This window comes from Danio rerio, chromosome 11, assembly GCF_052040795.2.
Source record: "Danio rerio strain M-AB ecotype USA chromosome 11, GRCz13ab, whole genome shotgun sequence".
NCBI lineage: Eukaryota > Metazoa > Chordata > Actinopteri > Cypriniformes > Danionidae > Danio > Danio rerio.
In genome coordinates, this window is record NC_141031.1 from 24217448 (window position 1) to 24231372 (window position 13925).

Below are 13925 nucleotides of genomic sequence, written 5' to 3' on the forward strand. Positions count from 1 at the left end.
CAGGAGAGTGCTCCTCATGCTCCAGCCTACACATCAAAGTTCCTGAGAAGAAGGTCAAGGTACTCCAGCACTGGCCAGCCCAGTCACCAGACATAAACATTATTTAGCATGTCTAGGGTTAGATGAAAGAGGCAGTGAAGATAATTACAAAGAATCTTGATGAAGTCCTGCGAGAAACCTCTCTTTGACTTTCCAGATGACTAATAAGTTATTAATAAGTTATGTGAGTCATTGCAGAGATGTATGGATGCAGTCCTTCAAGCTCATGGGAGTCACACAATATTATTTTTGCCACTGCACCATGACTTAAAATTCTATTCTGGACATTATTTCTGTTAAGTGAAAAGACTTTGGTCTAAGGCAGACCTTACTGTCCTAATTAAATTATTAAAAATCAAGGCATGATCATATATATTTTTTTGGTAAAATGAGCGTAATCTAGAGGTTTAGAAGTTATTTTTTGTTGTTCATAAAACTTGGATAGGCGACAAGACCTCTGTCAGGTAGTGTATATATAGTTTATGAAGATTTACAGTGCTGTAGAAGTTAAAATATATGTCTCAGTTCTTAATAAAACTGACTTTACAAAATATGTCATTGAAGTCTACAGACACAGATTGATAAAGTACAACAAAAGAAACATTTAAAGAAGAATATATTTTGATGTTGTTTTTACATTAGGCTGAAAAACAAAACAAAACAAAAATAAGCCAAAACCACAAAATCTTAAAACTGACACAATGTTTTTTTTTTTTTTACTATAGTGCTTCAGCTTGAAAGAATGAAGTAAAAAATGGTTAGAATTTTTAAATCAGTTCCAAGTGCTTTGTGTAAATCTGAGTTTGTCAGTCTGAATAATAGTGACACTTGTTCGTTAAAAGCACTTGCCTTTGCTTATTTGGGTTTGGTGTAAGTTACCATGGAAAAAAATGTGAGACAGAAAGCAATGTTTGGTCTGCAAACAACCTATAAACAGCTGCTCTGCCTTTTTAGGGATTGTTTAGTGGGACGGGACGAGAAAATAAACATTCTCAAGGAGCCTTTGGCTTTTTTCCTTATCCAAATAAAGTGCAAGCTGCTGCGTCTGCTGCTATCAGTAGAGATGTTGTGAATTATTCTCAATCCTCACAGTCAAAGACCTTTTTGGGACTCTCTCGAACAAGATTTGAACCTTCACTACCTTCTATTCTCCACAACGTTTGTGTATGGCTAAGTGATGAAGTATGTAATGTTTACTTAAAGGAACACTGTATTAGGCTCCTTAAACAGTTAAACAGCCGAGTTTTACCATTTTTGAATCCATTCAGTCTAAGTCCAGGTCTGGTGGGAGCACTTTTAGCGTAGTTTAGCATAATTCATTGAATTGGATTAGACCATTAGCATAATGCTTAAAAATTACCAAAGAGTATTTGATCAATTTCTTATTTAAAGCTTGACTTTTCTGTGGTTAAATTGTGTACTATGAATGACAGATAATGAGAACTTGCTATTTTCTGGGCTGATATAAATTCCAACATTTCCACCTGCTTGCATTGGTCACAATGTGTAATATCATAGCATCTGCTGCAGCCATAGTATTTACTGCTGTTTTTTGTACATAAAGTCACTTTTAAATGTGGCTAAAAGTTTCCAAATAAAAACCACAATATGGTTTATTATGGGGAAAAAATAGTTGCAAGAGTTGTACAACAAATAGGCAAAAAAATAAATAAATAAAAAATTCAAAACCAAGCAAAAAAATGGCCAAGTTGGCACTTTACAAGATAACATTCATATCCAACCTATGCTCATTATTGATATGTACCCCTATATATATCACTCATATGTATACAGCGCTAAATACATCCCAGGAGGTACCTTTCTTTTTTTTTGTTGTTGCAGTTTTTATTATCGCGAATCCACCAAAGGCCACTGTCTACACTTTTTTAGATCTCAAATTTCTCTTGCCATTGCCATTCGTGCTACCTGTTCTCATGTTAATCCACCAGAAGCCACTGTTGACTGACTTTCTGACTGAACGACCAACCGATATCCCAACCGACCCCCTTCCCTAAACCCAACCGAGAGTGTGCCTGATTTTTACCACATTTTTAGGTCTTAATGTTCTCATCCTGTTATTTACTTGTTTATTTTATTTTTTTGCCTTTTGTTTTTGTTTTACCTGCTTTCAGGAACTATTCTTCGCCGGACTCAAACCCCATTGTCAGGGTCAACTTCTCGCTGCGTCTCAAATCTGCCAACGTACGTGGCGAGCTACTGGCCAAACTGGTAACAGTGGGAAAGCCGTCCACAGGGAGGTAAGCGGTCAGCTGGTGAGAATGAAAAGAAACAGAAGCCATCGGCAGCTCCATACTGCCCAGTAGCGTTTGTTTTAAAGACAAAATGCAGCCATACGTAGCTCAGGCTACATAATTCGCACTCTCCAGAAATGTATAGGGGTACATTTTTAAATCGAGCCTGTGTTGTTTACATCAGGAAAGCCACTGAGCATTCAAACCTCATTAAAAAAAAAATAATAATAATAAACAAAAAGAGAAACAATTAGCTCAAAATTAGAACTGTATTAAATTATATGTTGAGCAGTGTTTAGCTAAATTAAAAATCTGCCTTAAATATACATTTCACCAATGGCTACCATTTAAATCTGTTTATTTAATTAGTGAGCTGTAATAGAAACATTATTATACAACAAATTAGAGTTGTAATGTTTGTGGGTGTGATTTGAGTTTGAGTGTGATTTGTCAGTCCTATAATCTACTCTGATAAATATTCACCAGCAAAATTCTGAAGTTCTGTTGAAGAAATGCACATCATGATTGACTTTGGGATGAGTAAATTAACATCAGATTTTTGGTTTAATCCAGACATGTTGACAACAGGCACATGCCCGCACGGCAGCACTGTATCACGTACACAAATATGATTTAGAGCCGAGGGGGAAGACAAATCGTAAGGGTCTCTGTCTGTTTATTTGAACCGGGAGCCATTACTTGAATCTATCAGCTTTATTTATACTGGTGGCAGGAAAGCGGCGGCCAAATTATTACAGCTGTACGACAGGGGCCATCGGCTGGAAGATGTGCATAAATATGCCGCGCATGGAAAGCAAACAGCGATTATTTTGTATTTGTTTTTGTTTCGGCTTTCTTCGCTAATGCTAGTGTTCTGGTAATGTGGGCCAGATGGAAAGCTCCATAAGAGTCCCTGGATGCCAGCAGGCTTCGGTGTCATTACTGAAGGGTTACCACTGCTTGTAAAAGGCTTGTTAACACAAAGCCCTGTTCAGATGTTAATTGGCTAATTGACTAATTAATTTTTCTATAAAGGCATGTGGAGGGGAAAAAAAGGGAGCGCTAATTGAAACCGACTATTGGTTTAATTACGACGGGAATGAGGTGGGGCTCAGTGATATGGCAGAATGACAGCTAAGGTTGGACTCGATACAGCATGTGATATAACACACTTGTAGTTTCAAATGTTGGTTTATGGAAGTATTACATGTATTTATTTGGGTGACACGTATCCAAAGTAAGCAGGGAGCTGTTTTTTTATACCATACCTTGGCTGGCACTGATTACTACTACTAATAATAATAACAATAATAATAATAATAATAATAATAATAATAATAATAATAATAATAATAATAATAATAATAATAATAATAATAATTATTATTATTATTATTATTATTATTATTTAAATTTTACTTTGCAATATATTGGAAACCCTTTTTTATTTATTTATTTATTCTGGATTATAAACGCTGTGCTGTAGTTTACTTGCAAGGAAGATGACCAGGTATCCATGTTCAGTTCAGTTCAGTTTCTTTTATTTTGTCATTCAAAACATCACAGTAGATTGTAATGCAAAATGAAATTACATTACATCAAACCCAACAAGAACATAAAAAACATTTAAAAAAACACTATAAAATATAATAATTAAGCTTTTGTAATTTTAGAAATTTATAAAAATATAGTTATATATATAATATAGTTATATATTTATATATAAACCAATTTAAAATCACAGAAAGGAATAAAGAAATACCTAAATACCTAATTCACAGTGATAATATTGACAATTTGTACTAATTTGACTGTGTATACATTTATTATTAAATAATGACTATCAATAATATTTAAAATGCGGTCCTGTTCAAAAGTCAGTATAAAAACTGACATGAAACTGCACTGATCTGCTCCTCAGGCTTCGGTACCACCTGCCTGATGGCATGAGTGTGAGCAGACTGTGGCCCGGGTGGGTTGGATCCCTTAAAATGCAATTTGCCCTAGACAAGCATTGTTGTTGATACAGATTTGTATGTATTTGTTTTGTTTATTCATGCTATTATTTCTTGTAAATATTTTAAATTAAGTTTAAATTAAGTGTTATATTTTACAGTAATTGTTATAATAACCAAATGCCTGTAATTCATCAGTAAGAGAGAAGATCATTTATTGATGTTAGTTTGATTCAATGATATATCAGTCTTTACTGACATTACTGTATTTGCTTATTATTATTTACTATTAATATTATAATTTTGATATCTTTAATAAATTATGCATTATAATGTATTATTTTTCATTTATACACTTAAATTTCAGCCTTTTAATCTTTACTGTGATTACAGTAAGGTGGTTTTATATTATATAATATTATTTTAATGTAATTTCATCTGATCAGTTTTTAATGTAATTGCTGTATTTTAATATTTACAACTATAATAGTAACAGATCATTCAGTAATAAGGTTACATAAAATGTTTACAATACAAAATACATTCACAATACTGCAACATTAGGTTTTAAAACGATTATTTTACAGTATATTCTAAAAAATATTGTAAATAAATACAATTATTTAGCCAATTCATTAAGCAAAATACATGTTCGTTTAATTTTTGGTATTAAGCAACTGAAACTCTGTCATACATCTGTCATTTTATTCTGAACAGAATTTAAATCACAGCACATATCATATATAGCAGAGTAGAATTGATTTCAATTGATGCACCTTTAATTCCCAATAGTGAATAAAACACTCACCGCCTTGTGTTTACTAGAGAGAGAGAGAGAGAGACAGAGAGAGAGCAAAAGCACGAGAGAGCGACTGAAGGGTCTCTATTTAATTACCTATCTTTAACTCTGTTTGTAATCTCAGTTGATTTATTGAGCGGCTCAAAAAAAATGAATTGAGGAGAGGTTGACAACACAGACGTCGGCGTGTGGAGAGGTGTCTGCAAATTCAATTTGGTTCGCCAGCGCTCTAAAAGACAACCACAAATTAAATCCTCCATCTAGGAAGAGACTAATGAACGGAATTAACAATGATGCAACACTTTATATTGAGGCATATGGATTCACGGCATGTTTTCTGCACGTCTGTGTTTCTCATGCCTGCAAGCCAAGAGAAGGGGGAAAAAGGCCATTTTTAATCAAGAAATCCATTCCAGTTTTGTGCGAACCGACCCTCCTCCCCTCCTGTCTGGACGGGGGAAAAATCACCCAGAAGCAGTCAAACAAAAACATCTTGTTCTGCTCTAAATGGCATTGTGTGCATTTTAATTGCAGTGAAATCTCGGCAGTACGTCGTCATCCATAGACAATACAGGGCACGACTGGAGGCTGATTACTGTGGACGTGAGTGGAGGAGGATTCCAAGGTTATCTGTTATTGTTAGTTAATTGTAAAACCGATCGTATCACTATAGGCTTGTCAGACGTAAGTGGGCATTTCACACAAATTAGCCCCATTATCACAGATATTGGCGCTTATGTTGTGTTATACAAGTGGCAAATCTTAAGCCACAAAGTTGGGAAGTTAATTATTTAATTGTGGTTTGGAACTTTGCCGAATTCAATTATTTGTTTTTTTAATTATTGATGTGCTGTCTGACCTAATAAATGCAAATGAGATGTCTTTTATGGTGATATCTCTAAGTTTCAGTCTCCGTAAAGAGAAAATTAGCTGCCCACAATCATTCTGGATTGTATTTTTTAGCTGTTTCATAGTATGAAATAAGCAATTAGTGGATTTTAGTTAAAATAGTTTTCATTTTTAAATGAGTACAGGCAAATTGCTTTTAAAATGATTGATTGATTATACAAGCAATAGTTGTTAGTGTTTAGTTGCCTTTATTGTGAGTAAACCCATTGCCTTACAATTTTTCAATAATTGAAATATTTGCATATTTATAAACGTTAAGCTAAGTTAAAGTACTAATTTACAACAGCTTTACTTACTTTTTTAGGGCAGTGGATTTACAGTGGTCCCTTGTTAATTGTGGGAATTACAGGTATGTTCTAAAAATAGCCAATAGGTGAAATCCGCATAGTAGTCCACTTTTTACATTATTATAGATGTAAAATCCCGCACTACACTATTTTCTCACATATGCATTAATATTTTTCGCCCTTCACTCTCTTTTCTCTCTTATCTAAACACTCACGTAACTTTTACTTTTCTTTAGCATGTTCAGTAGTCCAACTTTCGATGCGATGGTTAGCATCCTACTCTGCATTTTGGGTGCTACCGTGGGTGTTTTTGACGGTGCAGAATGTTTCGTCGACATGGGGTTTGTTGGGGAGTAGACTTGTAAGCATTTAGAGCTACACTGCTAGCGATCAAAGATTTATGTCAATTCGGCAAGCTGAATGCATTTTGTACTGTACTTGAGGCATGGAGGAGATTGATTGACAATGTTCTACCGCCAATCAGAATGCAGAACACAGTGCGCTAATCAGGACGCAGAACACAATCGCTGTAAAAAAAAAAAAAGCAGATCAAATTGCACAAAATAAATTTGCGAAACTGTGAGAACGTGAAAGGTAAACCTTGTAATGGCGAGGGACCACTGTTCTCACTTTTTAAGTGAATTAACTAGTCACTTTTTACACTGTATCTTTACTGTACATTGCATGTTTTTAACATTATTTTAAATGCACTCAATCATGTCATCTCAATGTGACTTCAAATTTTCGTATATCACTTCATATCTGGCAGAGTTTGTGTCATACTGTAACTCTGAATGAAACTCTCAGGAACTGCATCTTTGTAAGAGTTTGAGTTTATATTGTGCAATATGGCAGAATATGTCTCAGTGTGTCAACTTTTGATTTGATTTTTACCGCATTGATTTTGGTGCTTATGGTGTGATATATATAGAATATATATAGTTTACAATTTTTTGAATTGTGCTTTGGAACTTTCCAGAACTGAATTGAGGTTTTTTCACTATTGACATGCTATCCACAGATCATAAATGTGACAGGTTTCATGAAAATAACTGCCTGAAGTAATCGTTACATATTTATGATATACAAGATAAATGATGATTATGAATAATAAAAACATGTAAATTTCAATAATCAAATTATTTGATTAACTAAAGTATTGTATTAGTTATAAAATTCCAAGAAAGTTTTATAATGCTCAATATTTTCTCAATTATATTACATTGTTATGTTATATTATGTTATGATGTGTTATTATATTATATTATATTATATTATATTATATTATATTATATTATATTATATTATATTATATTATATTATATTATATTATATTATATTATATTATATTATATTATATTATATTATATTTTTATTTTCATACAGTACAACATGAATTGATTCCTAAATCCACTTGTAGCATTTTGTAGCTCTCTGTGTACGTTTTCAATTTGTTTTGACAAATAGCTTTTATTTTCCATGTGCAGGCTCTGTTTTAAGCTCTCTCGTCCTGCTGCTTGCTTAATGTGCATTGTTATGCGTTTGTTATTTATCTGGCCTGCTCGAGGAGAGGGATTGCTTATTTACGCTCAAGTTCTTTATCACCGTCTCTCCCCGAGGGAGCCTTGCGCCTCACTAACAGACCAAATGGGAGGCAAATTAAAACGCCGGCCCTATCTGATCTGACGCACTCATTTCCCTTAATAATCACATTAAAGATGGCCACTCGTCTCGCTGGGCGAAATTACGCGCTAAATAGCGACATCACTCATCCAGAGTAAGGCTGAGGTGTCTTTAAAGAGGTAAATCCTCGTTTTTTTAATGCGTGCCTCTTCAATTAGAGATATTTATGGTCGTGGTCAGGAATACAGGCTAGCTGCTGAATGCCTGTGTGTCTCGGATGAACACTTGCGCTTTGTTGGCACGGTGACGCATGACAACAGCTTGGATTTACTGTGCTCCCTGAGGCAGTTTTAGGAGGTCATGACTCCTGTGTCCTTTTGCAACAAGGTCACCCTCTCGTACCGTTCCTGCTCTAAAATTTCTCGTTTATATCTTTGCTGGTACTGTTGGTAGATCCCGCTGGCACAACTGTAAGACACTTGCTGATATTGAAGAAAAATGTAATTAATTTGTATTAAAAAATTCTGCTATTATATGTTGCAATGTGACTTAAGATCTACATATATAAGTTTTCAGTTCTTATGATGATGTGTCTTATATTCATTCAACCATTCATTTTCCCTTGGCTTCGTCCCTTATTTATTAGAGGTCACCACCATGGAATGAACCGCCTACTTCGATGAACTTCATATGATTAACACTGCAGATGCCTTTCCAGTCACAGCTCAGTGCTGGGAAACCCCCATATACACTAATTCACGCTCAGACACTACAGCCAATTTAGATCATCCAAATCACCTAAACCACACGTCTTTGGATTGTGGGGGAAAATAGAGCATTTGGAGGAAACCCATGCCAGCATGGGAAGAACATCCAAACTCCTTACTGAAATGCCAACTGGTCCAACTGGGACTCAAATCAGCGACCTCGTGCAGTCACTGTGCTGCCCCCATGTGTCTTATAACCAGCCTGATCTCACGAGAAAACGTAAGTATTTTACGTTTTGCCAGTTTAGTGGCTAATTCGTACAAATTCATACAAATTCAGTCGAACGAAATTGTACAATTTTAAAATGGAGGCTCGCCACCTAACCCCACCCCTAAACCCAACCGTCATTGGAGGATGAGCACATCGTAGTAAAATGTACGAATTAGCCACTATATGAAAAAGTTACGAATTGCCGTGAGATTGTGTTGTCATAACCTTTTTTTGTTTGTTTGTTTAAGGATAGCAAGTAAGCAGTATGTCTCTTATAATGTCACATTAATTCTCACAGTTGGGGCCTAATTTTCTTGCAATAGCACCATAGTTTGTTACTCTTTGACTTTCTCAACATGAAATGACAATATATTTCTCATTGTGATGTTTTTATTTTGGATTTGCAACTTTATTTTCATGGAAATACATATTTGTGTCCCAATTTGACTTTACATGTCTGAAAATGACAAACTTTTTTTTATAACTTTTTCTATAGAATTTGGGTATATATGTTAGTAGTTAACTTCACATTTTAAAAAACAGGCACTTCATTTTAAGGTACAATTCTCACTATGACAATTGTCTTAATAAACACCCAATTTTTTTGCTTATTAGTTATTAAGGTAATAATTGGGTTTTAGTGTTTGGTAAAAGCATGTATGATAAGTCATATAGTATATGTGTTTATACTTATAAACAGCCAATATCTCTTTATAATAAGCATGTAATACATCAGTTAATAGTGAAAATTGGTCCTTAAACTAAAGTGCTATGAAATATTTTTCTGGATGGGACATGATTTCTCTTTTTTTATTGTCACAATTTAAATTTTTGTTTCAAATTAAGATTTTACACTAAGTTTCTTTGTGTTTTGAAACTGTAGCTTTATTTTCTATATTGAATGTAAAGCAGGGTGGCACGGTGGCTCATTGGTTAGCACTGTCGCCTCATGGCAAGAAGGTTGCTGGTTCGAGTCCCAGCTGGGCCAGTTGGCGTTTCTATGTGTCTATGTGGAGTTTACACGTTCTCCACGTGTTTGCGTGGGTTTCCTTTGGGTGCTACGGTTTCCCCCACAGTTATGTGCTATAGGTGAATTGGATTAACTAAATTGGCTGTAGTTTATGAGTGTGTGTGAATGTGAGAATGTATGGGTGTTTCCCAGTACTGGGTTGTGACTGGAGGGCATCCGCTGCATAACACATATGCCGGAATAGTTGGCAATTCATTCCGCTGTGGTGATCCCTGATAAATAGGGAACTACAGTACCGACGAAAAATGAATGAATAAATGCACTGCATGACTTTAATTGTAATGTGACTGCATATCTCAAAACTGTAAAAGGTTTTTCCTCATACAGTAGTTATTTCTCACAACATTCCATCTCAATAAATCCACGTGATTTCTTATTTTAAACTTAATCTCCTTAAAACTTATTTTTTACTCTGAAAGAAGAAGCAGTCAACCGCACTGAGTGCTTGCTTCAAGCATCAAAAGTTTTCGCCTGCCCCATCATGACCTCGAGTGAGTGTAAACAGTTTTGGATTTCTGTGTGTGTATGAAGTGGCCATGCCCTCCACTCGTAATGGCACAGTGATGAGGTCATTGTCTTTGGACCCTGACCAGCTCTCTCTCTCTCTCTCTTTTTCTCTCTCTCTCTCTGGTTTCCTCTCCCAGAGAACAGGTCCTCTCAGTGGCAGTTTTCGGGATTCCCCGTCCACCTCCCACCCGTCTCTCTCCCAGACAGGGAGGGATTCAGAAAGTCACACTCTCAATGCTTTTCCACAAGCCAGAAACTCAAGGGTCGTGCTTCCTTTGGCCCATGTTTCTTTCCAGTTGTTTTTGGTGCCCCTTCCTCCCTCTCCTCTCTCTCTCTCTCTTTTTCTCTCTGGTGGGTCTTTCCTCATATGTTCCCTGCAGCCTTTTTTTCCTTTGGCTGCCATTGCTTAAACTCAGGCAGCACGACTGAAACATCTGAGAGGTTGTGGTTTTTGCGTGAGGATAGAACATGCAGAGATTTCTGCCCCCTCCTACATGCTAATATTCATTATTCAATGAATTATAAAAAAAATTCTATAGTTCACATTAGGCTTTAAAGAAATAGCCACAGTCTCTTTGCATCCCAATAATAATCATTAAGTTAAGTGGTCTAAATGTATTTCTATGTATTTATATATTTGTGAAAAAATTGTGGCATAATATGGTAAAATGTTTTGGTTCAAGCTTTACTTTTGGCTGACCTTCACATCTACCTGTCTGTCACTGTATGTATTTGCATACCCTTTGCTCAAACTTTGAGCAGATGGTAGACAACATCAGGGTGCTCCCACTTTGCAGATTTGCTTATGTTGTAATATTATATGCTATGTATTGTACCTTTTTTAGATTTATATTTGCCTTTTTTGCCTTCATCAATAAAGAATAGTATCTAGACAGGAAGCAAAGTTGGAGAGAAAGAGATCAGGATCAGGGAAGGTCTGTAAACCAGGACTGGAGACCCCCGTTGCATATTCTAGCCTCTCTGAAAATGCCTATTGTAATTTTAGTTTTTATACAGTTTTGTATTATTTTTTTATCTTTTATTTTCTTGTTCATTAGGATTCATATGGCACACAAGGTTGCACTATTGGTCATTGTGTGTTTGCAATCAAATTTGCCAATAATCATGCACTGATCTACATTTTTCATGGCCAGTTCTTACTGCAAAATTTCTGCAAGCAATTTTATCAATTCAGATTAATGATTTGCTTATTTATTTTTAACATTTTTAAAAATGAAAAATAAAAGATTTTAGAATTTACAATTCTAACCCACCAGTCCTATTGCACCCATCCCGGGCTGAGCTGGGATCCAATCGGCGCTTGGTTGTCTTACAAGAAGGCTAAAGATCATCTGTCGCATGAGCATCTTTAGAGGTCAGAGGAGTGAGGTTTACCTGCATAGCATTTCGCTAGCTGGCCTCAGTTACACTCACCCGCCTAAACCTCACTCCTATCCTGGATGAACCTCAATGTGTAACCCATAAGTCCTACTGCACCCAACCCGGTCTGAGCTGGGATCGAACCAGCGTTTTTTTTTTTGTTTTGCTTGGGAGTTGGTTGCTCTAACAAGGAGCCTAAAGACCTTGACCTTTAGCATCTATCGCTAGACCAATTTTAGAGGTCAGAGGATTGAGGTTTACTCGCATAGCACTTCGCTAGCTGACCATTGTTACACAAATATAAAAAATACAAAAAATTAAGATTTGAGTTTAGTTCTGTGAAACTTAATACATAAAACATCAAAAAAAAAAAATAATAATAGTTCAAAAAACTAAAAACTAATGGCATTTTCTTGACTAGTGTGGTAAAGAAAGTTTAACTGTGCTGGTATTTTTTAGCATTTTTTAGAAATTATGTAAAAAAGAAGATTTGAACAGAGTTTGTGTGGTAGCAGTATGTGAATATAACCATTAAACATTCTCTAATAAACCATTCTCTAGTAAAAAAAAAAAAAAAAAAAAAAAAAAAAAATATATATATATATATATATATATATATATATATATATATATATATATATATATATATATATATATATATATATATATATTATAATCACACTTCATAAAAACAGTCTGCAGAAACATTTTGATTGACATTATCCTTACATGTCATCAGAGCACAAACAACCCTGAGTGAGAAACATCCATCAGCCAATAGAGTTTTGAATCTACCACTATGCTGACACACAGATGTTTGTAGCTCTGCCCTCTCTTAAAAAAAGCACACAATTTCATTTTAATTTAAAGCAACAGTCACCAAAACAGCACAATTTGGATCAAAGCCTAAAAGGGCAGTTTAAAGAGTTATAAAAAAAATTATGGTATTTCTTTTGTTGAAACTTCAAATACATACTTTAGGGACATCAGAGACGTATTTAACATTTTTTTAAAAAGGGTCTAAAATACAAGGTATCCTTTAATGTTGAAAACATCCTATGATAAAAAAAATATTAAATGAACAAAATTCAATATTTGTTAAGTTAATCCAGAATATCTTGTGGTTTTATGTGGGTGCCATTCATGTGTGGCTCTTGTGCTGCTAGTATATTATTTGTTGGTTGTTGGTTTTTAGCGTTTTCACACTTTGTACTTTAAAATCATTGCAGGCATTCTCTGTATATGTTTGGTAGATCTTTATTTAGTGGCCATAGATATGCTGTACAGTAGATTTAGAATAGAATAAAAATTCTTTAGTGCCCATTGATCTACATGTATACATTACACTTGAAATAAAGTAACACTAGTCAGGGGTCATGGCCATTATACAAGTCAACCAGTTTATCTCATTCTAGTTTTTGTGCTGTCCTGCAATGGTTGAATGTGTACACTTAACTACAATAATATTTCAATGAACAGAGGTACTGTAAAGCTCACCCTATTTAGGTGGTCAAATTTTAAATGCAGATTTCACTTTAGCATTTACAACACTGAATGCATATGTGTGGGTGTGTGTGTCTGCTGCACTTGAAAATTATTCATAAAACAGATGATGTGCTCCATGTCGTTTCGATTTCCACTTCGAATGTGGCCTATAATAACCATTACCACACATCAAAAACAATGAAGCGTTGAGAATCCACGGGCGAGCAAATCTAAGGACTCTGACACTGTGTTTTCCTGTTTAGCATACAAACATGTCTCATTGCTGTTCTATATTCAATCACTGTGAAATGTGATATCTTAAAGAGTTTTTTTTTTTGAGAAAATTGTGTTAAGCGGAACATTAAAGCCTCGAGTCCATTAAAAATTGCAGGCTCAACAACAGATAACAGAAGAAATTGTGTTGCACTACATGGAACTTCTGTAAGCCAATAATTATGTGTGACCCTATATAAATAGCTGAGCACATCAATTCAACATTTCATTATTTCATTCCATTGCCTGATATTTACACAACAACATAAAAAAGCATGCAAATGGATGCTTTATTATTTTATCTTGACATTATCTTTATCTTATATTTTTATAAAAGTATGACTGGGATCAACACTGAGTACGTTTACATGGACACCTTTCAATACGATTAATACATACTCTAATTAA

General features: G+C 34.9%; 1 protein-coding gene across 7 annotated transcripts in view; it reads left to right on the forward strand.

Moving 5' to 3' along the window:
- Positions 1-13925, forward strand: part of foxp4 (forkhead box P4) — a 471422-nt gene that overhangs the window by 139571 nt on the left and 317926 nt on the right. For all 7 annotated transcript variants that reach the window (XM_087272444.1, XM_087272447.1, XM_087272445.1 and 4 more), the window contains one exon: positions 2172-2297. The gene's annotated coding sequence lies outside the window, so the exon portion shown is untranslated. The remainder of the gene's footprint in view (positions 1-2171; positions 2298-13925) is intronic.